Source organism: Prenolepis imparis, unplaced genomic scaffold (genome assembly GCF_030444845.1).
Source record: "Prenolepis imparis isolate NDT839.2.m4 unplaced genomic scaffold, iyPreImpa1.0 SCAF_6, whole genome shotgun sequence".
Lineage (NCBI taxonomy): Eukaryota > Metazoa > Arthropoda > Insecta > Hymenoptera > Formicidae > Prenolepis > Prenolepis imparis.
Window position 1 is genome coordinate 13,010,741 of NW_028141164.1, and position 26,816 is coordinate 13,037,556.

General features: G+C 33.1%; 1 protein-coding gene across 2 annotated transcripts in view; it reads right to left on the reverse strand.

Moving 5' to 3' along the window:
- LOC145937729 (uncharacterized) overlaps positions 1 to 26,816 on the reverse strand; it is a 174,449-nt gene that overhangs the window by 145,802 nt on the left and 1,831 nt on the right. The gene's annotated exons all lie outside the window — the stretch shown is intronic.

The following is a 26,816-nucleotide window of genomic DNA, read 5'->3' on the forward strand; positions in this document are numbered from 1 at the left end:
AAATAAAATTCTCTGATAATTTGCTGCTTATCATCGCGCGTTCGTGAGAGTATTTTTTCTTAACCGTGATAATTCTTATTAAAATGCCAGGCTTCTAACTTTCGTAGAAATGACGTAATCAAATCCTGGCCACATTACGTTAAAAGTCATGAGTGTTGCGTCATTAAATTAAACGGTATCTAGAGCACGATCCGGCGGTAAACGTGGTCGCCTTTAATTATTATTTTTTTCTCGTTTCTTCGTATTTCTTATATTACGCATGTGAGTTTCTAGATGAATACCAAGCTGTGCATACACTACAAAAATTAACAATGCAGACTCGAAGTTACATCACGACGTGTCGCATTGAGAGACGCGTCGCGTAAAATTAATCGCCGAGATTTTAGCCGCGAGCTAAATCTTATATACATATTTACACGTGTTTACACTTCGCTTGCGAATTGAAAGCGAGTTGTAACGTTAATACACGGTTAATCGAGAAGAGAAAAAAATGTCCCCAGAGAGTTTAAATGGGTTTAATTCTAGTAGTTTCCAATACTTACGCAAATATGTGTCGAAAAAAAGATTATGATTCAGATGACGAAATTTATTAATTACACGCGAGAGAGAATCAAGAGAAACATCGATACATCAATTTTTCGCGATATTGTTTTTTTAGGTGATAAGATACTCGGGAGGGAAATAATTGACGTCAACAATTTCATTTCTAAATTGGAATTTCAGTGTTCGACGATACGAGTGATTAATAAGATATGTTAATTAATTAATTAATCAAGAATCTATTTTTATATCGATACGATGTTAAATGCATTCTCTCACGCGGTTTCGCTTCATGAAAGAGAAAGAGTTGCTTGCTATACGCGATATAATTTATACTTTAGCGATCTATAAAGCGCAACTCTCGCAAATTATAACGTTCTGAAAAATGATGTCTATAAGTCGTAGTTTCTAACTATTCTTATTATTACTTATAGACTTACTGTCCCTGTGCTAGTAACGCGAATCAGAAGGATCGACGCTCTTTTCCATTAAATATTTGGTATCGGTTTTAATCTGTCATACTTTAAAGATTACAATTGAGGAGGCAATGAACAATATTTACCTTACAATCATTCATCAGAAAGTTAAAAACTGGCCGGTTGATTAAGTAATCAATGAGATTAATCGACGGAAAATTCAATTAGTCGTATTCGATACGAATAAAGCGTGTGCTGCATGATAATTTTTTATATTTATTTTTATTAACGATCAATTTATTAGAGATATAAAAGTACCAAGAGAAAATATCATATAATTTAAATTTAATAAAAATTCCTATGTATTAAAGATATGTGTCCTATACGAGTATATGAAATATTAAGATTGCAAGATAAAAAGATATTAATATGTAAGGAATTAATTTACATTGTTTTACAATAATTCTTATTAAAAATTTTAAACGTTAAAAGATTTTGAATACTAGAATTTTAATTAAAAATGACAAAAAAATATTATTCAAGAATCATGAAAATCGCCAACAGACATTGAACCAAATTTGGTGGTATCTGGAAAGGTACCGAATATGTAAGGATTAATTTACATCGTTTTACAATAATTCTTATTAAAAATTTTATACATTAAAGATATTTTGAATACTAAAATTTTAATTAAAAATCTTAATGACAAAAGAAAAATATTCGAAAATTATAAAAATTGCGAAGACAGACATTGAACGAAAGATCGTGTCTCGAACGGTATACAACAGGATGTGCGTGGCCCGTAACACCTTGTTTGCGCAATTGTTTCGCCCAGTCGCCAGCTTGGACAAATTCTGCGGTCAGCAGTGCACTCGAAGTTGCCATGAATCGGCTTGGCCGATCGATAAACGCATCGCGTAATAGGATTGGCTAACGAGGTGCTATTTGCTTTACGGGTTCCCATGGCTTTTCCACGAACGCCGCGGATGACTTTCCCGAACGAGAGAAGGGTTTCAAAGTTTAACGATCCGACGTAGGTAGGCATGTATAATGCGCACGAACGAACGAACGAACACGAACAGAGAGAGAGAGAGAGGGCTCCCTTCAGGAATACGCTGATGCGGAGACGTTGAATTTTTCAGTCGCTAAGCCAAGAACTTCGTCGTGCAAATTAATCAACGATTCCGCTTCCGGCCGATGATTAATTACGTCGAAAAAGACGTCGTTCTCTTCGCTTTTAATCCCTCTCTTGCTTGCTTGGAATTTCGAACAATCAGTTTATATTTCGCTGTTTGCGAGATTAGAACGGAAAAGGTTCCCCGAACAATTGTAATCGTGCGAGAAGCAATTGGACGATATTAAATGCCGCATAAATTTGTACATATTTGATGGAGTGTAGTTATGGGATGGCGAATGATCCCTTAGGAGGATAACAGCCATATATTCCATTTTCGAGATTAAATATCCCCAGACACGCGGAATAGAAAATTCACTACTGCTATGCTATCGGATGGAAGCTGTGTTATGTTGCAGAGACCAAATGGAAAATGCTGATAGTGTTGTTAATCTACAGAGTGACCATTTTAATCTTAAGTGGCAAATATTTGAAAATCAGGGGATTTTAGAAGCAGGAATTGTAGGGTTTCGATAGGGATATATCGTAATCTAAAATTTCTCTTGGATGGAGTTTTTCAAGGTCATTTAAAGGTCAACCTAATAGATTCTTCGCAATATTCGGCAGTATATTTCATAGTCTATGTTAAATTAAAGTATAAAATCTTAAACTATTAATATAAAAAATTATAAAGGTGGCCAAAAAGTGAAAAGTTTAGGATTTTATACTTTAATTTGACATAGACTATGAAATATATCTTGTAAAATATTCATTTTTCGATTATCTCATCTCCATATTTTTATTCACAAAATAGGAATCAATTGGTGTAAAAGAAAACACAACTTTTTAAGAAAAAAAAATATAATTTGCAATTAGCAGTTACATATATAATCTCTATCATCTTATATATATAAGATCTCTTCGCTTGCATCCTGAACGTTTACCTGGATGAAATGTGCCTTGTATTTTGCTTTTAAAATTCTTTGAATGGAAACTGTGCGAGTATATAAATCTACAAAGTAAGCTTCACGGAAGTCAATCGTCCCTGTGCGAGTTTCCGAGAAGAAACATTCTTTAAGCGATACCGCCGTTATACGTGTCTGCACGATCGATTTAAGGTCATCGCGGCGATAAAAAGGAAGAATTCGGATGATTCTTACGATCGGTTTGCGTTTAGTTGCGCGTGGCAAAACACGCGCGGTAGATGGCGCGTGATCTATCAGCGAGAACGAAACGTTCGCGGCTGAGCATGCGCTCGTGCGATAGTGGTTTCGAAGAAACGCAACCTAGAAAAGATTCACGGGACTTCCTCCTCGCTGTTGAAAATGTCCGATCTGCATTCTTCCGCGCGTTGTTGTTGTGTCGCACGTGCACACATCTTGTTCCATCTTTACTTCTTTCCTTCCTGCTCCCCTCCTGATGCTCACGCGATCCGTTCGATGAAAAATGCAAACGCTCGCGTTCCATCTTCGAAGAGGGAGGACGGACAACTTCGCGGAAACTTGGAAGACACTTCGTTAACCCCGAAAGGACGAGAAAGCGGCAAAAAAAAGCGGGAAAAAGCTAGAATCTCGGCTGCGGATTCTGCGCGTCGCGGACGGAGAACTTTCCGACAACGACGGCCCCATCCTTTTGCCGGATGCAGAATAATGCTTGAATAATCGCGGAAAATAATTGAAACGGAAGACTCAATTTATGACCGGACAGTCGCGCCGGCGCGGGCGTCGAGCGAAAAATTATGGACCCGACGCGGCTTCTACGAAGATTTATCAAGAGAAAGCGAATCTCATTAGCGTCTATATTCTTCTTACGCGTCGTACGATTTTTTTTCTCTTAACGGAAGATTAATTTAAATTATTGTCGCTCTCTCTTTTCGTGTTCGATATACAAGGTGTATGAAAAGTTTCGGGACGGCGAAATGTCTCGAAAAATGTAAGTTTCATCAGTTTGACCTTGGGTGGTGTCGTCAAGGTCAGGGCAAAGGTCATCTTGAATTATTGAATAAAATGGAATTTAAAAAATTCTATTTTAAAAATTTAAGTTGACCTTGTCCTGATCTTGACGACGCCACCCAAGGTCAAACTGATAAAGCTTACATTTTTCGAAATATTATTCCTCCGCTCTCCTTATTTCGTATCGCATATTTTTAAGGTCTTTTCAAAACATATGATTACATGAGAGATATATAATAAGGTGATGTAAAAAACGATGCATTTACATCTTTTCTTTTTCAAAATATTTGTATCGCATTGAAAGTAAAGTGATTATCGTAAGCGGTCTGGCGGTTAAAGTCTGGAGAGGCAGGTGCGCGTGAGAATTGACGCATATTGAATTAAAGTAGCGTGCGAATAAGCGAACGCATTGTTATTATATATATATATGAAGGCTACTATCCTTAAAATTATCTTGTCATAAAATATAATCATTACTCGCACGAATGCGGCACGGTTGACGTTACGTTCGATATTTTTAACAGGCCATATGGATATCTTCGATATCTACGAACTGTTTAAGTGTTTCCGTCTCTCTCTTTCTCTTTCAGATCTCGCATTAATCGACGCGTTATAATAAAAGACCGCGCTTTGCTTTATTAAATATCGCCATAAAGTTTTATCTCGAAGTGTTTAATACCGCAAAAAAAGCGCAAATGCCATTTAATCGAGCGTAAAAAATTTGTTTTCGACTTTCACTTAAAAAATATTTTATAAAAAAAATTTATCCTAGAGTAGGATTGAAAGAGAGACTTTTTTGTTTTTATAATTTTTCAAATAATAAAAGAATTTTTTTTAAATATATTAAAAACAATCGAAAACTTGCTGATGCATGTTTATTTTATTTACGTAATGAAACAAATATATTTATACTTGTAAATACGCCGCTTTACTTGACCGTAAAGTCGCACAATATGTTCTCGTCAATATTCTTTCCTGAGCGTGGCAAAGTACACGAATTAATGAGCGCGTGCCACGCTAAAGTGAACACATTCGTCACAACTTTTCGCATAATTTTCAACATGGCGCGTACGCGCAGATGTCGAAAACAGCTGGTATAGAGTAACGCGTGTATGTAAAACGTGACATCAGTAACGATTCTAGCCGCCGATACAACTCAAATGCATAGATTGCATCTACTTTCATCCTTCCCTGCCTCCTTCTCGCCTCCTTTCTCCCTTCTCTCTTTCTCTTTCAATGGATTACTCACCCCTCAATCGGGGTTAACGTACGATGCGAAAAGATCCTAACTACGATTCCTCTGATGGGGATCATCTCCGAGGAAAAAAGCAAAGAATCTCGGGAAATTGATAAATTACTCTTGGGGCACAATTAATCCCTCCCTCATCCCTTGGCTTTCATCGCGCGCAAGAATAGTATACATACACCGATTCCGCAAAATTTTTCACAACGATTTTTCTACCTGCGGCAAAATCCAATGTAAGATATTTCCTTCGCCGGTTGTTATATTGTTTTTGTACATTCGCGGGTTACATATTCGCGCAGAAGAAACGATGCGAAAAAAATTCCACGAGATACGGGTTAAAGGCGATGTTCGCCCTGGAAAAAAAAAAATCCCAGGGACTTTACTGCAAATGAAGAGAACATCCGTGCAACACGGATGCATAAAAGTAACGTCTATAGTAATTTTTTTACGGTATCCTTCTTCTCTTCTCTCAAAAAGAATAAAATTTTCTTGAGTGTATTAAAACAAATCGCTTTTTCTTACGTTATCGAATGTATATAAATACAGCATGCGCTCTTGAACTTAAAGTGCCATTGCAGAATTTTTTTCACAATTTTCCGATCGCGATAAAGAAAATGTCGCATCTGAGATCCTCAAAGTTTTTCATCGATAGGAGAGAAGGAAGGGAGCTCATTAGTGAGAAACTTTGGTAAAGATGCGACGAATATTTTCGTTAGATGTAAAATCCTGCCATCGAATATAAAATAATGGATTTTAATGCAACTTATACAGGGTGTTTTTAAATAAGTGCGAAAAATTTTAGGAAATGATTTATTGTCGAAAATTAAGAGGGTTTTTCATATAAACATATATTTATATATATATAACTTTTTCTTAAATTTTGGACAAGTTAAAAACTGAAATTTGGTGGATATTTTCTACTAGTAAAAAGGATATCTATTAATATTTTTAGTCTTCCCGTATTATTATAAGGGGATGAAACTAACGACCCCCTATTCAATTTCTTATTAGAACTTTTTAACAGACCGGAATATGATCATCTAAAAATACGCGTTAGAAAGCTTGAGAGCTTTCTTTAGAAACTTTTTTATTTCGTTTATCTTTTTCGTAAAATCAATTGTTTTTAATAAAAAAAATAAAAACCTAATTTTTACCTCCCCCTTAGGAAGAGTGTAAAGACTCATCTCCTAAAATTTTTCGCACTTATTTAGAAACACCCTGTATATATCTCTTATCGATCTCGCGCGCGCTTCTTCTCCTTTATGTGTCGACAATCTAAAACCGAAAATAAACTGCTGAGCGTCGTAAAATTTTTATTTCGTCGCGGAAAAGAGGGAGAAAAATAATACCTCGCACGCCGCATTAAATGTTCCATTCACAATAGAGTTGAAGATTCGCGCGAAAACTCGTTACGAGGTGAATGATCTCACGCAGAACAGCAGGAGGCTTCTTTTTCTCTCTCTCGGGTATATCTTTGCAATGACAATCCCGGTGGATGAAGGCAGAAGGGACGGCGAAGGAGGACAACGATGGAGAGAAAAAGCCGAGTGAAACCCTTAAATTTACACGCGTCGCGGGGTTCGGCCTTTGCGGCTTCTCCCTGCTTCTGCGAGCCCGTTAGAAACCCTTTGTAACCCGGCGCCGAGTCATCCTTATCCTCTAAACCGTGGATCTTTTTTCTATGCCGCCGATCGATCGCGCATTATTGCAATAGAACACTCGATAATGCACTACTTACGGAAAATCGAGAAGATTTATCCGATTAAGACACCAGAGAGAGGACATCGTCTCTTACCTAAAACAAGAAAGATAATCGTTATCAATCTCACAATCACTTACAATTTCGTAATAATCAGTAAGAATAAAAAAAATCGGGGAGTTTAAAAAAATCTACTTACAGGCCTTATCAGTTTGACCTTGACGGCGCTACTCAAGGTCAAACTGATAAAGCCAGTAAATAGACCTTTTTAAACCCCCTACAACTTTTTGTGTCTGAAATTCTTTTTATCTTTCGAGATATTTCGTCGTTCTGGAACTTTTTATATACACCCTGTATATATAATATGCGCCCCTTATTTATATATATTATAATATGCTTAGACAGCGATAGAGCGATCTCGATGATGACACGTGATGTGATTGTAACATTATATTGTTACATTACTGTATAAATATAGAATATGTAACCAATAATAGCTAATCTATCAAAGGGCTACACTTAAAATACCAGAAAAGTGCATTTTACCGAATATGGGATTATAGAGTTACCGATTTAAACGTAATATCTAAATCAGTTAAAGCGATTCTGTCAAAACGCGATTTTGTAAATAATACTTGATGAAGGAAAATACGTTGTAATAAAGGCTAGTTTTTCATTTCAGTTTCAATGATTTAATGATTGAAAGTGGGGAGGGAGAAAGAGAGGTAATAAACTCAATAATAAGAGAACTGGAGGAGGAAATGAAAGAGAGAGAATGAAGTGGAAGAACGAAATGAAAGAAAGAGCGCACGTGCGCAATTGCCATCGACGAGGACATTTTGCCTTCGACATCTGATATTTCAGAGTATTAAATTCCCCGGGTTTGCACACCCACGCCCTTGTAAACGACAGCCCCGAGGGAGAAGGTTTTCAACATGGCGGTAGTAACGAAAAAGATAGTCAAGTCTTGTTACCTTTCTCTCTCTTTCTCTCTCGTTTTCCCAACGAATCATCATCACACAGCACCACGTGACTGCGTTTTTTTTCGTTTAAAAATAAATACTGTCATCGCGCAGTGTCATTTTCATCTTCTTTACGTCGCCATTTTTTGCACGTGCAAACGCGTGCGTAAAAAAAATTAAAAAATATAGGGCAGTAACGCGCTACACGTGTATGCAACTGAGAGAGCTTAACGGATTTAGTATTCCTGGCGGTAGTTTGCGGGAGTTTATCCTTTCTGGATTGTATAGATGTTCGTCAGAGAACATCTTCTCTTTTCTTTCAGCTTTGTATTCACATGCGAGATGCGATGTTTCAGAAGAAGACAAAAATTTTGAAAATGATATTACTCTAGAGAGAAAGAAAACGACAATATTTCTATAACACTATGTAATATTAATTTTATTAAATTTTTTAATCAATATTAATTTAATATTAATATATAATTTAATAGTTATATGCATATATGTATATATTAATATTAAGAGAGAGAATGCTAACTTTTGCAGTAGAGAATATAAAACCGTTATTTGTGAATGTTAAAAGAATACAACACGAGACGTACGCATTATTATTATTTGTTGTGATGAAATGTCACCTAACGATAGTTAATACTTGCCGACTATTACGCACGACTCATTAACGATAGCCATTGTTTGACGTGTGTATCCATTTCGACACAAATGCCAAGGTGACTGCGCGGTGATCACGATTGTTGCAGACGCTCAGGCCTTAATTAATATGCGAATCTTAGGAAAGGCATGGGCGTGCATATAGCCGCGTGGAAACTTAACGTTAAAGTCGTCGCCAGTGAATTAAATACCTAATTAACGACTAGCGGCGGCGACTCGTTATTAAGGTGTTAAGGTGAGAGATAATATATATATGCGCCTGTTGAAGAAACTTTCATTTGCACATTTGCGTGCAACTTCCAATATGCAATCGTTCCAATTAACCTTGATGCAAGAAAAACATTTAAATAATACCTACTAGACGATTATTTATATGCGATTGAATATCTAGTCTGATAAAATCGAGTCATGTGAGTTAATGACAATGGACGATTATAGAATTTGTTTATCTTTTTTTTCTCGTATGTTACACATAAAAAAAAATCATTTATATTCAGAGTGTCTGCTCAAATCTTTTAAACAATTTTGTGAGAATTCCTTGAGAATTCCCTAATCTTCCATGTATTTTCGTTTAAAATTCTAGGTAAAATAAAAAAATTGGTAGATGTTTTTTAAAATAAGTTTCTTTATTTGTATGCGCTTTCTAATGTTTTCTATACATATGATTGAAATAAAGAAAGTTACAGAGACAAAGAAAGTTAAATGCAATTTTTCTAGCATTTAATATTGATTTATTAATCGTAAAATTAATTTAGACGATAGAACAAAGTGCGATATATATCACTATATTTAACGATATAAAATGCAAAAATATAAAATCAAAATATAAAGCGTAAAATAAATATAAATGTCTTAAGGAGTACTACTTTATTTAAATATTAAAAATTTGAACAATTTTCTATAAAACTTAATAATACAAGACCTTGATATTAAAAAGAGATCGTCAATAAAAAAAAAATCATGAAATTTTAATATAAACTTAAATATTGCAAAGATATGTTAAATATATGTTTCGTAAGTGTTAAATAAAATTATCAAAGAAACAATTTTTGAAAAAATTCCATGAGACTTCTTGGATTTTTCAAGGTAAAACAAAATTCTTCGGAATAGACACCCTGTTATTCATATTTTTTCCAATAGAAAAGAAAGAGACATCGGACGGTGTCTTTTGTACTTTGTAAGAAGGATGTAACTTCTTATCTGAGCGCGGGGTGCCCTCATACAATACGAGCACCCCGGGTCAATCGATCGCGTTCTCCCATAACTTATCTAACGTGCAGAAGCTCGCGGGGAAATCGGCGCGAAGTTGGCGGGCGAATCGCTCATTGTACGGGGCGAATCGGTTCGATCGGCTGGAAATGAAATTTACGAGGCGATTGTACGTGCAACGTTGCATCCTGGTAATTTTCCGGCGACAAATCTCGGCCTCTTCTTCCTCGCCGGCGAGGAAGTGTCCTGCCAATCGCCGCACAGTTAAAAAAAATATGGCCGAATAAAATTTTTACTTCTATTGAAAGGAAAGGAAATAATGATGCCAAGTACTCCACTTTCGATTTTAATTATTTCACATTTAAATCGAAATGATGGAGAAGCTTATGTAAGACAGAATTCATACAGATACTTTATATGCTTTCTAATTGCATATTACATTGGATTATGCATTTTTTATTTTAATATATACAAAGAAAGTTAATACAGATTGTAATATTTTTATGTAAATTATGTTCATATTTTGAATTTTCTCAAATTGCGTAAAAATTGATTTACATATACATATAAGATATTTACATATATATTTTAATTAATATTTTAACATAAATTTAATTTTTATTTTATTTATATATATATTTTAATATGTATATATTATTATATAAAAATATATATATTTTTTATCAGATGTGGTTTTATTATATATATATATATATATGATATTCAAGATGATATTATATAAAAATAGAGTAATTCAATTAATATAGTTTTGAATATATTGTGCACAAAGTGCATAATTTTATATAAAATAATTAAAAAAAAATTTCTTTGAGAATAATACATCATTCATAACTCATTATAATGCCTTTCCTTGGCATTATGATGAAAATGAAGAGAGACTGCGGTTTTTTGATACACTTTCGAACATTTCGTCTTGTTACGAGTACATGCATCGCGATATGAATCGCATAATGTGAATCGACCTTAATCCGTCTTTATCGCATCGCGGAACCGGTCTTGCCGTTCGCAGACAGACCGAGGCTCAATCTAATATGCGTGCACCGTCGATTATCATATTAAATGTACCGGTATGCTCGCGGTCATTGGGTTGCGATGCCGGATTTACATTCGGTCCTCGAATTGCGCGGCCGTCGCATAATTATGATACGATTTGTCCCGTCACATCCTTTCATTTTTTATTCGACCGATAAATGCTCGGTTTTTTTTAACCAATCAATTACCATTATCAGATCAATATTTTACATTTTATTACACAAATAACTATATTAAAAATTATAAGATTATTATAAGAGCCTCCTGGAAGCCAAACTGATCGATTTCACTTTTTTATAAATTTCTTAATTATAGCACCGGAATATTATATACCTATATATGTAAATATATATAAACATGCTCTGATATTGAAATTTACAAAAAGTGAAGTTCATATAACCATAAAAAAAGGAGAAAAAAAGGCGAAAAAATGGCAAAGAATTTAAATGGACACGGAAATGCGTACAAAGTTTTATTTAAATAAATTATTTGCAAACTCTATTAAAGCACAGCACATTAATGTAATATTTGACTTTTAAAGTATTCTGTGCAACACACGTAGACATGAAAATTAGATATCGAGTCTTCAGAATAGAAGGTAAAAGCTACACGTCGACACCTGCTCCAAGCTTTACGGACGCATCGTAATTGCTTGTGGAAATATTTTCAAAGCGCAGCATAAATTCTAACACAGAAGAAGGGCCGCTACCTGATGTACGTCATACTCGGCCCTTCCTTCGTTGCAACGGGCGAACTTGAAAAGGCAAATTAGAGAGAGTTCTCCGAATCGATCGGTCTCTGCGGTTACTCTGCCCCGATGATGATGATAGGTCGGGGAATCTCAGGGGCAAACATCGAGCGTGCACACACACACACACACACACACACATACATACACACGGTTTTCTCCGTGCATATGCGAAAAAGGAACGTGCACAGTTGCGTTGTCCGAGGCTCGCGAATCGCACGAACGTTACTGTTATTGTCGTCGAGGAACGGAGGGGAAAGTGGCGTGATTGCGCTGGGAAAAGGACATGTGGCCTTTCGAAACTCGTCGATGGTGTCCTTTCATACTCAGGGACGCGTCAATGTGTTTTTTTCACTCTTGTGAAACTTGTTTCCTCTTCATTATCGATTGCAATTAATTAATTCTCCTCGGAGAAAGGTTCGATCTCTGAATCTTATCTGTCCGAGCGTATCCTTCCTAGATATCGCGAGGATTGAATCGATTCAAGTTAATCGAACTTTCTTGAAAGATTGGAATTTTTCTTCAACACCGTAAAAATTGTATTTTTAAAGTAAAAAGATTGTATACTGTAAAATCCATTTCAACAGATATTTCTAAGTGTTTTTAGAATATCCTCTAAAGCTAAGAATATATTCTTTGTTAATAACAAACGGTCGTATGTTTCTTTATGTGGACCATTCATTTGGCTTTATATGGCCATATTGTTCCAGCAACGTATATAATTATATAGTGTTGCAATTTACAATGCAGCGTTTGTCACTGTTTTTTTAGTTTATTAGAAGAATGAAGTTTCTTGAGCGACTTAAGATAACTTGAGCGACTTAAGAAAAGTATCCACGAATAAGTAACCTAAGATCTCATGCTTCATGATTATACCTCTTTTATGATCTTTCTTTGTGCTATAAAATAATGTTTTTTTTGTTTATGCAAAAATAAATCCCATTTCGCCTACATTTCTATAAATTAGGAATATTTTATATTTGTGATACTAATCTTTAAAGGGTATCCATCTTAAGGTAAGAAGATCCTTTTGACGTTTATTTTAGAACAGGATACTTCAAAAAATAAGTAGAAAATTCTCAAAATAAGAATACAATTTTTTTCAGTGAAATCTTCAATAATTAAATAATTATTTAACCTTACTATAAAGGAATATTCAATACTAATAACCTTTAGAGAATTCGCATCTTAAGATAATCAGATTCTTTTGACGTCTATTTAAAAAAAAGGGTATTCTAAAAATAAGTGAAAAATTTTTTAAATAAAAATACGATTTTTTCAGTGAAAGCTTCAACAATTAAATAATTATTTAATATTTTTTATATATTAGGAACATCTGATATTAATCTTTAGAGGATTCGTATCTTAAGGGAAGAGGATCCTTTTGGCGCCCGGAACAGGATATTCTAAAAATAAGAGGGAAATTTTAAAAATGAGAATACAATTTTTTTCAGTGAGGAGTTTCATAATGAATAAGATTGCAATAAGCACACGACGCCTTGCGTAAAATGCCGGTAAGCTCTTTCTCGCTTACAAAAGAAATTCACAGAGATATAGAGGCATCTTCATTATCATAAGCTTTATAATAGCGAATAAACGTCAACGGTAAGGAATTAAGACGGAGGGATTTTATATACCGCTAGTAAATTTTCTCGGTTTGCGATTTTCCCCACGTTCGTATAAATTTGTTTGAAATCTCATCATTATTTCAATAGAGCGCAAGAACAAATTTTTCCTAATTTAATAATGAAAAAGCTAATCATTAGCAATTAAATAATGTATGGCAAACGATCAGCGAGCACCCTCGATGAATGGTTATTGAAACAACGTGTTGGAGTGCGAACATACACGGAGTATGAAGTGCTATCTTATTGTGTCTTCGCTCTATTCGATCTAATCGCTATCTATCGCCTTCATTGCGATCGCTCTTGGGTTCTTAGGTCGTCATGGCCAGCCGATCGTGGCCGATTTGTCCGATGTTTCCGCGCAACAACGTACATATACAGCCTCGGCAAGCAACGTGGAGGATCGGGGACCGATTTGAATGATAATCGGACGGATATGATTGATTTATGAATGCGCGGGACGGTCGGTAGACGAGATTAATCTTCATTACACGACGTTATCCCCGTCTGGTTGCTGCCTCTGTCGTGCAAAAGGGATCGTGGCATGCGGTAGGTAGGTAGGTAGGTAGTCGCATTATTAAGATCGGTCCCGGTCGTTTTCGAGAAACGATACCTCGTAACGGAGTTTCTCAGGAACTTGGACGCGCAAGCCGTGAGGAATGTGAGAATATAATTACATTTCTTTTTTTAACGTCTCATATTTTCGATACTCGAGGTGAAACAAGTACACGCATTTTTTCCTATTCTAACGTTTTTCTATTTTTATAATAAAACGCAATAGCAAAATAGATTCGATGTAACCACGAGCGATTGTGAGATGCGGAAGGAAAGATATCTAAATCTATAAATAATTTAGTTTCATATGTGCACGATGTCAGAATGTTGCAAATATAAGCACGCGAGTTTCCGTGACAAATGTGTTCATGATGTTTATTTATCTTGCAGGTACATTTTTGAGATAAGCATATGTTATTAAAGAATTTTTCCTGGAGCTGGGTAAAATTAAATCTAATGAAAGAATAACAAAACAGTCACTTGCATCTAAAATTTTATATTTGATAAATTTTATATATTATTTTATATATTATTTTACATATTATTATTTTATATATTTTATATATTTAAATTAATTATACTAAATCTAAAATTATTACATTTCTGTATTTATAAGCATCAGTTCAATGTTATTTTGCAAACTTAGTTTTGAACCTGGAAATTGTTAATAAGGCCAAAAGATCGACGAGAAATTTTTGTCAGCTAAATGAAATATTTAAACGAACCTTGCTTTTTTCGTGTATATATTTTTGAGTCGGATATCGCAAGATATCGCGAAATCACCTTCCTTCAACACCGTTAATTGAGAAAGTTTCGTGGAATTCCACAAACTTGCGAAAAAATAAACTTCTGTAAATTTAGATGTTTTATGAACAGAGATCGTATATCGTTCTTCCTCATCATCGTCTCCTCTCGTCAAAGCTGATTTGTTTCACGAGAAGAACGACGGTGGATGGTGGAAGATGTAAATTTTTAAGTTCTACGATGTTGTTTTTACGAGCTAAGTTGTGCCACATTTTTATAAGAATTTTTATCCTAATGGTTGCCGTAATAAAAAAGAAATATAGAGTCAATAAAGCATTAAAAAAAAAAAAAAATTATGATGATGCGTTTCGTATAATATCTCTACTTGTTATGTCTAACCAAAATTGGCGTAAAAATATGATCGACATTAAGTGTTAAATTACTTAACGCAATTAAGTGTTAAATTGTAAATTAGCTAGTGAAATTAAGATAATAATAATAATAATAATTGGAATGTTTCGAAGTTGACATGCGACTTTTTAAATAATTTTTTAATAACAAAGTATTTGCTGTCGATACAAATTTGAGGTAAATCTTCACTTCAGGCAGATAGTAGGTCGGTGCGTACAAAAGCGACGGTTTTGCAAATAAAATGTCAAGAAGGGAATTTGTAATATATAGCACATCCTATGCGGACTCTCTTTTCTTCGCTTTGTGATTCCAACGGAAACCGACCCAGATCTAGAATGCCCCTCGACCTCCACCGATCGTTGGATGATGTCTACGTTGGTGAGTCACGAAGTCGAATACTTGTTGGTAAGGGAAGAGAGGCAGCCGCAGAAGTGCGGATCTCTCTGGGAGAGGACTACCTGCTCACCAGCTCGAAGACAGAGAGATTCAGGTTGATCAAAACCATATCTCCCGCAGATTACACGGATTCCAAGTTTATTTCGTGAGACCCTCCCCAAGAGAGTCTGTTAGAAATTGCACGAATGCGAAACGAAGAAGATATTCAATTATGAAAAGTAATGACGCACTGATACGATAGGATTCTCATTTAATGATTGAGAAAGGGATTAATTAATAAAATTAAAAAATATCTTACAAAGTAAAACATCGGTAATAACACTCTTATCCCAGAATTTTCATCCAAAAGTTTTATATTAATCAGCTTCGATGGAATCGATTTCATTCTATATTTCGTACGTATACGTGGTGCACTTCCAACCCAAACTCCCGTGATGTTTCATTCGCGAAACGTGTCGAAAAGTGTCGGGGAAACGTCGAACTTGGTCTGACTAGTGCAAGCGAGAAAGTTGAAGCTGTTCGATCTACTCCGATAGTTTGAAACTACTCGCGAAATATTGGTATAGTATCAGGAGGTTACGTCCAAACACAAGGAACAACATTGAGCCGGATCCAAAAAAGGGAGAAAAGACCTAACTTCGTCGTCGTCGACAGACGAGCCGGTTTGTGATCGGCTTGCTTTTATCGAATGATTGTCGTACAGAAAGGAGAGAAAGATCTAGGAAGAGGATGAGAGAGGAAAGAGAGAAAAAGGGATAATAAAGATGACATTGCACCTAACCGCGGCATCTGCCCTAGGAAGAGATGGAAACAGCTGTATTCGAAGGAGGTAAAGCGGGCAGACAGAAGAAGGAAAAGAGAAGAAGAGAAGAAAAGAAGGTATGAAGGAGGAAGAAAATGCGAGAAGAAGAGACAGATAGCTGGATATAGTCGGAAAGGGGAAGGGAAAAGGGAGAAAGAGAAAGAGAGAAGGGTCTAGTCACGATGGGCTCCGGACTCCGAAGTGGATAAAGAGAGAAATATGGACAGCCATCGGCGAGAAGAAAAAGACAGACAGGGCGGGGAGCGAGAGAAAGGGGAGGAGGGCTGCGTTGGAAAGGGGCGATAAAGGGGCATGGTGAAGAAGCTGGCAACGCCGCCCGGTCGATAGAAGAGTGAGATCTGCGAAGTGCGGCAACGTCGCGAGGCGTCTGCTTTAATGCAGCGGTTCTCATCCCGCGATCTCGACGAAATATTATTATTTTTCTTATCGAATGTGGTAAATTGAAAGAAAACACATGGTTGTTTTTAGAATTCCGTGATACGCAAGAGAAACCTAAGTAGTAGAATAAAGAATAATAATAAGCCAATCAACCAATAGTCGAGTATTTTTAAAAATGCTAGATTAGATCTAGGAGAGAAGAAGAGATTGCCCGAGATTTTTGCTTGAATTTTCTTGTAAATTTTTTCTGCTTTAATTGTGATTAAATTCCATGAGAAATTTTACTCAAGCCGTATCATACACAAATATTAATCACAAAATATTCTAGCGACAAATGGCACCCATCTTATGTGAGACTTATCTTTTTTATCTTTAAACATTAAAACATTGTTTATTCAAACAGTTTATAAAACGACGTAAAACAATATTTGACATTTTGGACTTTGAAAAAACATTGCATGAAATCGTGTAGATTGCTCGCGTTGTTTTTGATGAAAATTTTAGCTTATTCCAGTGTATTTAGTGCTTCAAATTGCGTTGTAATGAACAGTTTACCTCGAGGATAGTCTTATTGTGAGACGTCAAATAAAATTATTTCTTGCTCCTGAAAATTAATTTTTTCGAGAATTTTTTAGTTCGTTCTCCTATCAATTGTTAGTCGAGAAACAGATTATTTTTTTGTTTTTATTAAATTTAATATCATTTGAAAAGTAAATAAAAACTGCTTTATATATATACAAATTTAATACTCTCTTTAGTCTATTACATAATATATATAGAAATAGAATCACATAAAATGTTTTTCTTTTTTTAATGCTGAGGAATCAAAAGATTGTAAATTACAAGTAATATAATTAAATATTAAAGGGGAAAATATTATTTTATTATTCTTTTTCATTAAAGTTTAATTTTAAGTCTTCCGCAGAATTTAGATTTGGAATTTGATCAAAAAACATATGTAATGCTGAACATTTTCTTTAAAGTTGTTGAAAAAAGATATAATACAAGACTCTGTCGAGTTTATATTTTCGTTTATATCGAGTAAATATTTTCGCCCAAAAAGAATTTCGAAAATTACTTCAAATTGTGCACAAGTGTGTAATTTGCCGAAATATTTGCCATACACCTGCTGAAAGATTTCTAAGACTTTTCTCAGATTCCTGGATTTATTTTATGCGAAGTCGTACATACAGCGTAAAAAGTTATACGGGAGAAAAAAAGTTCAACTTTCGAAATGCGCAAACGTTGTGGAGCTTCGAAAAACCCGAAGACGTAGAGATATTATAGAAAAACCGATCGGGCTTGCGAGTCGGGATCTTTTTTGCTGAACCGGTTTGCGAATTTCTGGCTCCAACTTTTCCGCGCGCAGAGAGAAACGAAAATGGCAAATGCGAAGAAGGCAGCGATCGGGTCTGACGGCGATGTGCGCAATAATTTGTTTTAAGCGGATACGATTGAGCGAGTATAATAAAAAAAAAAAATGTATTTGCAGGGAAAGATAGAGAGAAAGAGCATCATCGCACAAAGGGACCCGCGCCGCGCGGCTTTGAGGGCAATCTGTTTTACACAGCTGGTCCGATATCTCGTTTTGCGCGAAATGGCTAAATCACACGTGACGTAAATTGGCACGCGGCTTTGAACTCCGAATATTCGGAGTGCGAATATTTTTTGTGTAGTAATGGTAATTTAAACCCGACAATAACTGTGCAATTTTAAATAAAGATTCAAGCTAACAAATATATATATATACATATATATTAAAATTACTAAATATTTCAGCATATTGCAATTATGCTCTTTTTTTGTTGTTTTCTCTCCTTTGTTCGATTTTTATAATATTGGAATAATATAAAAGAGATATAAAATTTCTCAATTAAAAATCATTTCGACTCTATTAGGGAAGGACGTTTACGAAATTGTTTTCATATATTTGTGTATATATTTTAATATACCTACGTTAGGAACTATTTATGTTAAAAACTTTACGTCGACATAATTCTCACATCACGTGCGAAGGATTTAACATTGAAGACAATTATAAAATTTTCAATATATAATTCTAATATATTATTCTAATGTTTAATTTATCAAGATTTATAGAAAAAGAATTCAAGAAGAAAATGACACACATTTTGTATATTTATAAACAATAATAATATTTATAATAATAAATTATTATAAATGCCAAAATAATATATTTTTAGCTACTTTTTTAAATAACATTTTAATATAAAGCGAATGTTCAAAATCACGCAAATAATGTGAAGAGAAACTTATTATTTTTCTTTTAATTGTTTGACATCAATATTTTTAAAATTTAATATAAAAAATTATTTTATTGCAGACACAATATTATAAAAAAAATTATACAATTATACTTTTCATATATCTTATGATCTATTTTATAAAAATTATCATAAATATATTTTATCGTAAATAATAAAATATTGAATTGCATTATTGTCAATATATATCGCGAATAGATATAAATTATTTTCGTATTCCGGTCGTTTTCATTTCTATATAACATCCTTTTATCCAGTGTTTAGTGCGCGCAACTGTGTAATTACAGTAATACGCATAGTCATTCAGAATACACCTTTTTTCTCTTTACCACTGCGAAATAAATAATTTATGAATGAGAAATGGCCGACTGTCGGCACCTCGCGTATGTCTCGGAAAACGTATGTAGTCGAAAAGAGGAGGCAAACGCCACCGATGCACGACTCTTGTATGCAGGAAACGCATAATTCTTAATAAGCCCCCCCTCGCAGGTGTTTCGCGGTCGTATCATGTAAAAATAAAAGGCGATCCTCGTCAACGTGCGCAATAGTTTTCATGTAAAATGTCCACGTTTTTAATAAGACTAAAAATTACAAGACAATATCCAGAAAATTCGTCGCGAGACAAAAATATTCGGTAGAAGCTGCGAGATTTTATACAAATCGCAGGAGTGATCATGTTACGTTAAGAAAAAAGCAATACGGTCGAAAAGAAGGAATTAATTTAATATAAATAATTAATAAATAATAAATAAATCAATAATAAATAATAATAAATTTATTTCATGGTTATTTTAAAGATTCGACCGCGAGATGTCTCTCGAGCCTGTTTCCAGTTTTAAAATTCGCTGCACGTTGCTGATATCAACTCTCCTGGAAGGAGAGTCGACAGAAATGTGAGCAAAGATGCTGAAGATTCGGACCGACGCTTAAATTAAATATAACATCACGACGCGCCAAGTCGACGAGCTCTCTTTCTCTTTGTCTCTCTTTCTCTCTCGCTTTCTTTTTCCTCATATTCGTGCGTTATTTTCTTTTATGGGGTAGTTTTTGATGGCTCGTGTAATCCAGGAAAGTCCCAAGGAATCCGAGAGTTTTTATCGTCGTGTATGTTGGGATGAAAAAGAAAGAGAGAGAGATATATATCTAGAGAGATGCTGAGCTGTAACAACGCGCCATCTTTTTTTGTTCTAGAAAAATCGTCTCTGACGAAACTTTTCACCCCCTCCCACCCTCACTGTTCTTTCTCGTGAGCTTTCACTGTCTCCGCGATCGTTCGTCAGGATTTTCAGATTTCACGAAGAAATTCTGCCCTTCCGCAAAAGGGCTCACGAACTTCGATGATATTCGTGACAACGTTACGGTTAGTTTTTCTCATCGGTACGAATTGTACCGACTTGTTTCTGACAAAGAGAGATCTTACCTTATACAATATAAATTGCAAACTTAGCGCGATATATAAAACGCGATTTAATTTTGAGCAGAAAATTTTCGTGTTTTAATCTCATCGCACGCAGTTAAGTTTCAAAAATATATTACATGTTTTTACGTTTTAGTTTAATTGCAATATTTTATATATTCTCATTAACACGAGATTTTGTAGAATAAATTATTCAATTATTATATGCCAAATTATATGCATGTGCACAGAGATAATTTTATAAAATTATTATTAATTAAATTGATTAAATTTTTATTCATAGTATAAACAAGTTAATTGATTTGCAAAATTAACTTATTTTTTAATATAAATTAATTAATTTTTTGTAAAGAGATTTTATTACTTTTATTATTTATTTGCTTCCTCATAGAGGAAGCTTTGTTTTCGTGAAAAAATTTTTTTTTTCGGATTTCTATGCCAATGTGTTTAGAATGTTCAAAAAGATCGAAAAATCACATTTTTACAAAATGTCTGTATGTATGTATGTATGTATGTATGTATTCATCTACGGATTTTTCAAACGTCCATAACTCAAGAACTGCTTGAGCTACACCGCTTTAATTTTGCACACAAGTAAAGTAGTACAACACTTTTATTTACTGTAATTTTTAGAAAAATTCATAAAGTGTTTTAGATTTTAATCCAATTTTAATTTTTTTAAAAAATGGCGTGATTTCTCTAACTTCCGTAAATTTTGAGATATCGGGTTAAATTTTTTTATACAAATAGATTATCATTAAAGGTTGGTTGGTATTGAATTTGGCTTGAATCGGCTAAGTGGTTCTTTTTTTATAAAATTTTGAATTTTTTAAAAAAGGGCGTGATTGCTCTAATTTCCGTAAATTTTGAGATATCGGTTTAAATTTTTTTACATGAATAGATTATCATTAACGGTTGGTTGGTATTGAATTTGACGAAAATTGGTAAAGGGATTTATTTTCTATGAAATTTTAAATTTTTCAAAAAATGAAAATTTTACGAAAGAAACATACGAAAGGAACATACAAAAGGAAGTACATACATACATACATACATACATACATACATACACACATATATATACGTGACAAAAAATGTTATTTTATATGAAACAAGTGTGCAAATTGGAAACTTGCACATTGCTTCCTCACCATTCTATTTCGCTCATTAAGCTTCCTCTATAAGGAAGCCAAAATTGAAAAACTACCTTGCTCATAGAGAAAGATTAATGAGCGAAATAGAATGGTGAGAAAGCCATGTGCAAGTTTCCAATTTGCACACTTGTTATTTTTATTATTATTATTATTATTAATAATAATAAATAAAGAAATTTGTAAATGTAATATTGAATTGATTGGAAAAATATTTCGTTTAATTTTATAATTATATTAGTTTTATTGAAGTTAGATTTGAAAAAAAGTAGATATTAAAAATTAAAAATAATTTTTTCATTAAACTTGAAAAATATAAAAAAAGTAATTAATAAACCTCTCTAATTATAATTAAGACTAGTAATTGAAAAAATAATTTGATTTTGATATTGATATATAAGGAACCAATTATTACTATAAATTAATAAACTATTTAATAATTAGATATAAATATATAATGTTTGTAGATAAAGTAAATATGATTAAAATTAGTATAACTATATATTTAAAAAATTCCGTGAAAGCGAGGAAAAAGAAATTACAATGTGCAAGAATCGGCACCTTAATCACGTTAATTCATAGAAGAATGTCGAACATGGTACAAATTGCATTTGATATTAGGCGAATGTTGCACAAATACATACATATGATATAAATAATATATAATTTCGCGGAATCTTTTGTAAAAGACTCATACACATCGTACCTTACATCGTTTTAAATCTCGTTAACTTAATAAAACACACGTTGCGCCTGCAAGCGTGAAAAAAAAGAAAATTATTTTGTCGTTCTGTAACAAAGCTCCTTGACTTTTAATATAAAAAAACTTGACCTGGAAAAACGTCGTCCATTTTACGGGGTCTTTAATGAATTTCTAATCGCAAGATAATAACGCACAATCGACATATTTTCACAACAAAAGGTTACACTTTGCAGCGCAATTCAAGGAAAATGGCGAATATTAATTGTTGTGCAACCCGATCTCGCGAAAGTTCGCTCCTTTCTTGATTCTGACAGCTGATGTTTCTCGTCTGTGAATTAACAACGCGCAAACTAGTTCACGCGGAACGTTAAGATATAATGACATAAGACACTAGGCATATTTTATCGAGAGAGAACGTAGTACAGATTGTGCAAAAAAAAGCTGATTGCTATTAATTACAAAAGTATAAAAAATGTAAATCAATTGAGAATAAAAGAACTGCATATGTTTAAGCCATCGAACACGAGAGATCGATGTTATTTTCGTCAAAATTGCAATTTTAATTGTTATGGTATATTTTTCGTAATGCTATTTTCGAAAAAATAAATAAAAAATTAGAATGTCCATTAGTTCAATTTTAATGTCGTGAAAAATTATGCACGACATTGTAAGTGCTTGGCAAATATTTGGCATTCTTTCTAAATGTTCTTTTAAACATAGATGTTTAATAAAAGATATATAAATGCAAAATTCAGATAGAGAAAATAGAGTAATAAAAACCAGACGCAGAAAAACGTTTGTAATCTTGATATCATGTAAAAAAATAATTAATTATAATAGAAGTGACAGTTTGCTGAGATATAATTATAATTTTTTAGAATTCTCTATAACTAAACTAATACAAAAAAAGAAACTTTTTGTAAATTTTTTGTATTAATAAAAATTTAATAAAATTTATTAAATTAAATTATAATAAAAATGTAATAGACAATAAGATTATTTGTGATACACTATTATCAAACTTCATCTTTGTGGCGAAAATGGAAGCAATCTTATTATTATAATATATGCAAAATGCTCTTTTGTCTCGACACTTTAAATCTTTATGTAAATTATATACATCGTTTTCACACACTTTGTTTGGGAACATGTAGAGCTTCTTTACATGCATTATTTGCATTTATTCGAAAGATTGAAAATTCTACGGATTGCAATAAATCGGGAATTTTTTTTATTTTTTAATGAAGAAATAAATAGTCTTCCCATTTAACATTTTAAGCTATATAAAATAATTTTTTGATATATGTATTAAAAAAAATCTATATATTAAAAAAATATTTTTGGTTATTTTTATTTATTTTTAATTTATATTATAGAAGATATAATTTACATTAAAAACATATTTCATTTAAACATTAATTTAAATTCTGTGCTTAAAACATTTTCAACAATATAGGGAAAAACAATAAATATCCATATTTTAATTTCTTTATGTGCCCTTTTGTAAGATATTATGAATGAAGACAAAAAAAATTGTTCAATATGTCATACAATATATTTATAGTTTATTCCCCGTAGTATAATGACAATGTATGAATTTTAATGGTTGAAAAACGGGTTCTTTCGTCGACATTTGCTCTTTGCATTTTTTACTACGTCGATGTGAACAATTTGTGTCATTTGGGAATGAATTGATGGTTTAACACATACAACGGACACTGGAAAAAAAAATATATCGATGCAATTACAATAAATCTTTTTTTGCTTCATATTTGATAATAGAGTAACATAATCGAATAATTATGAAAGGTAATAACGTTATGAATTATGAATATTCTTGGTGGTCTCTCGTGACCGTAAAACGATTTTTTGACTTTCGCGCAAAATCTTAAAAATGCATGAGCACGATGTTATATAGGATGGATTAAAAGAAGGTTTACAACTCTTCCTTTTTAGCCGCCATTTTGTTTAGATGAAGTTTCGTCAGTTGTATTCAGCTTGAAGAGTGCAATTGTAGAATAATAAAATGTTATTTTAAAACAATTTATTTTTAAGGGATGTTCGAGGGGATATTTTAAAAGATTATTTTCTAAGGATTTTTATATTGTTTAAAACATTAAATAAATAGATTTTTTTTAATTATATGTATAAAAAATTAAAGCATCGTGAAATAATTTTTAACATTTTTATTAAGAAACATAAATGTAATTAATATTTTTCTTTTAATCGATAACATCGAAAACTTTAAAACGTGTATACATTTTGCAAGAAAAACAATTTATCGAAAGATTTTCGATTATTATAAAAGATTAATATTTGCATTATGTTTTGATGCAGTTTTAAAGTGATCAAATAAGCCAATAATTCTGAATAAAATTTTGCCCTGTGCAAATTTTAATCTGGCTATCAATATTTCTTCTTCAAATTTATCAACAAGTGCTGCAATACGCGATTTCCCACAAGAATCAACGCAAACATAAAAATTAAATATTATTTAAACTAAACAGAGAGAGAATTATTCAAGTTTTAAAAAGATATTCAGAGAAGATACGATAAAAAAAAAGTAATTTATAAAATTTTTACGTTTTTAATATGCGAGGCATACATCCTTGTCGAAGAATTATCTATTTCTATCGTGAAGCTGACTGCAAAAGTTTAAAGAACGCCGTGTTATTCGATGTTTTTCGCACTTTACAAAAAATCTCCACACGCAAAATGGGAAATAGCTATTCTCATCCGCCAGAAATCGGCTTGCGAATGGTCAGCAGAAAAATCCTCCTCTTTTCACACAACTTTTTTCCCCCGATATGCAAGTACGTTTTTTATGAGCGATCGGTCTTTTTATTTCGAACCTATAAAAAGAGCCCCGCGGCGAACCGAAGATACGTGGTGCTTCTGGGATTTTGACGGGCAATCTCGCGTTACATACACATGTCCTGCTCGGCCAATGAGATACACACGTATGTACATTTGCATTGTGACGAATATCCCTCGCCAAGGATCGATACTGTGACACGAGTTTTATACATATGCGAGGGAGTCAATGTCGGATGTGGAAATTATGTCTTCGGTTCTACGAATGACTGAATAAAATTTTCGATACTTTTCGGCTTCGACTTTTGCGGCGATAAAATGGCAAAATTTACGCGAAAAAGCATATATATAATAATAATAATTATGTTATAGAATATAATATATTATAAAAATATTATAAAAATATTATAAAAAGTTATTTTATATATAATATATATAATTATATAGTATGTAAATATTATTATAAAAACATTTCTTATAAAAAAATTAATTTAACACTCTTAAATAAATTTTCTTAAATAAATTCAAAATTAAATGAAATTGAAAATAATAATAAAATTTTTTTCTTAATTTTTGATCCATCAAAATAAGCTTAAATTTCTCTTTAAATTGATTAAGTATATCTATTGTTATCTTAATTTTTTTGTATCAATTTTGAGAATTTCTTTTCGATTTTTAATAAACCTGAATTTTACATGAAATTTTTTATTTAAAGAATTTAAAATTTTGATTAATCATTCTTTCTCAAATATAATTATTTTCATTAGTTTATTTATACCAATTATTATTAATAGATTTTTAGGCTAATTTCCTTATATTTTTACAGTATGAAGATATCTATTTAAGATTATTTATCCTGAACTATTAAGAATTTCAATGATTTTATGTGTGCGATTTTAGATTTTCGTAGGAAGATCAGTCGGCTAAAGCTTCTGTCGGTGACAGTGACAGGTCATCAAGCAGAAAGAAGCTGCTTATGACAGTAGATAAGAATAGACATTTATCGCTCTCTTTTATCGATGTAAAAAAAAAATCTCGACATGTGAGAGATCAGATTATGCGCCATTGTATTAATATCGCGCTATATCGTGCATATCTGCATAACCCTTATAAATCTCCTCTTTCAAGAATATCGGCAGCCTCGAATGAAACCTCCTTTGGAAATTGCCCCAATAGTGCAATTGAGGTAAATGCAAAAGCACATTTCCTCTCTCTCTCTCCCTCTCTCTCTCTTTATGTATGTATATATATATATATATATATATATATATATATATATAGATGTGTATATATAGATTCTAATATCCTCAATGTGTATCGAGCGCCCGTTTCGAGTCGAACGCGATATAATTGCACGATGAATATTCGATAACCGCGAGTGCAATAATGTTGACTGAGCGATACGTTAATCGGCGAATGCACTCTCTGCTATTGTAGGAACACCTGGCACGGTGTCAGATTTCGAGTCGAGTCGAGGTGACGACGAAATGTTTCTATTTCGCTGTCGGACCGAGGGTGCGTCCCTACACAAGGCACGAGAGATACGGCCAATGAACTGATGCGTCGCGTGTCCGAAAAGCTTTACGACCGCATTACGAAGTTTATTCGCGGCGGCAATTTTCTTTATCTGCGTGACGTGCATAAAGATATTTACAATAAAAAAAATGCTAGATGATATACATATCTTGATGAAGTTGCAAAGAGAATTAATTCGAGATTTAAAACGCATCAGAGTATCATATCCTCTTAGTAAGATTCAAACATCATTTTATGTGTGTTTGTGCATATACACATATCTTGTCATAAATACATTTACATAAAAAAAATTTGATAACGTTAAATTGTGGAAAATCTTTATATATCTTTATTAGTGTATAAGGTATCATGTTGCTAATTTGCTCGTTGG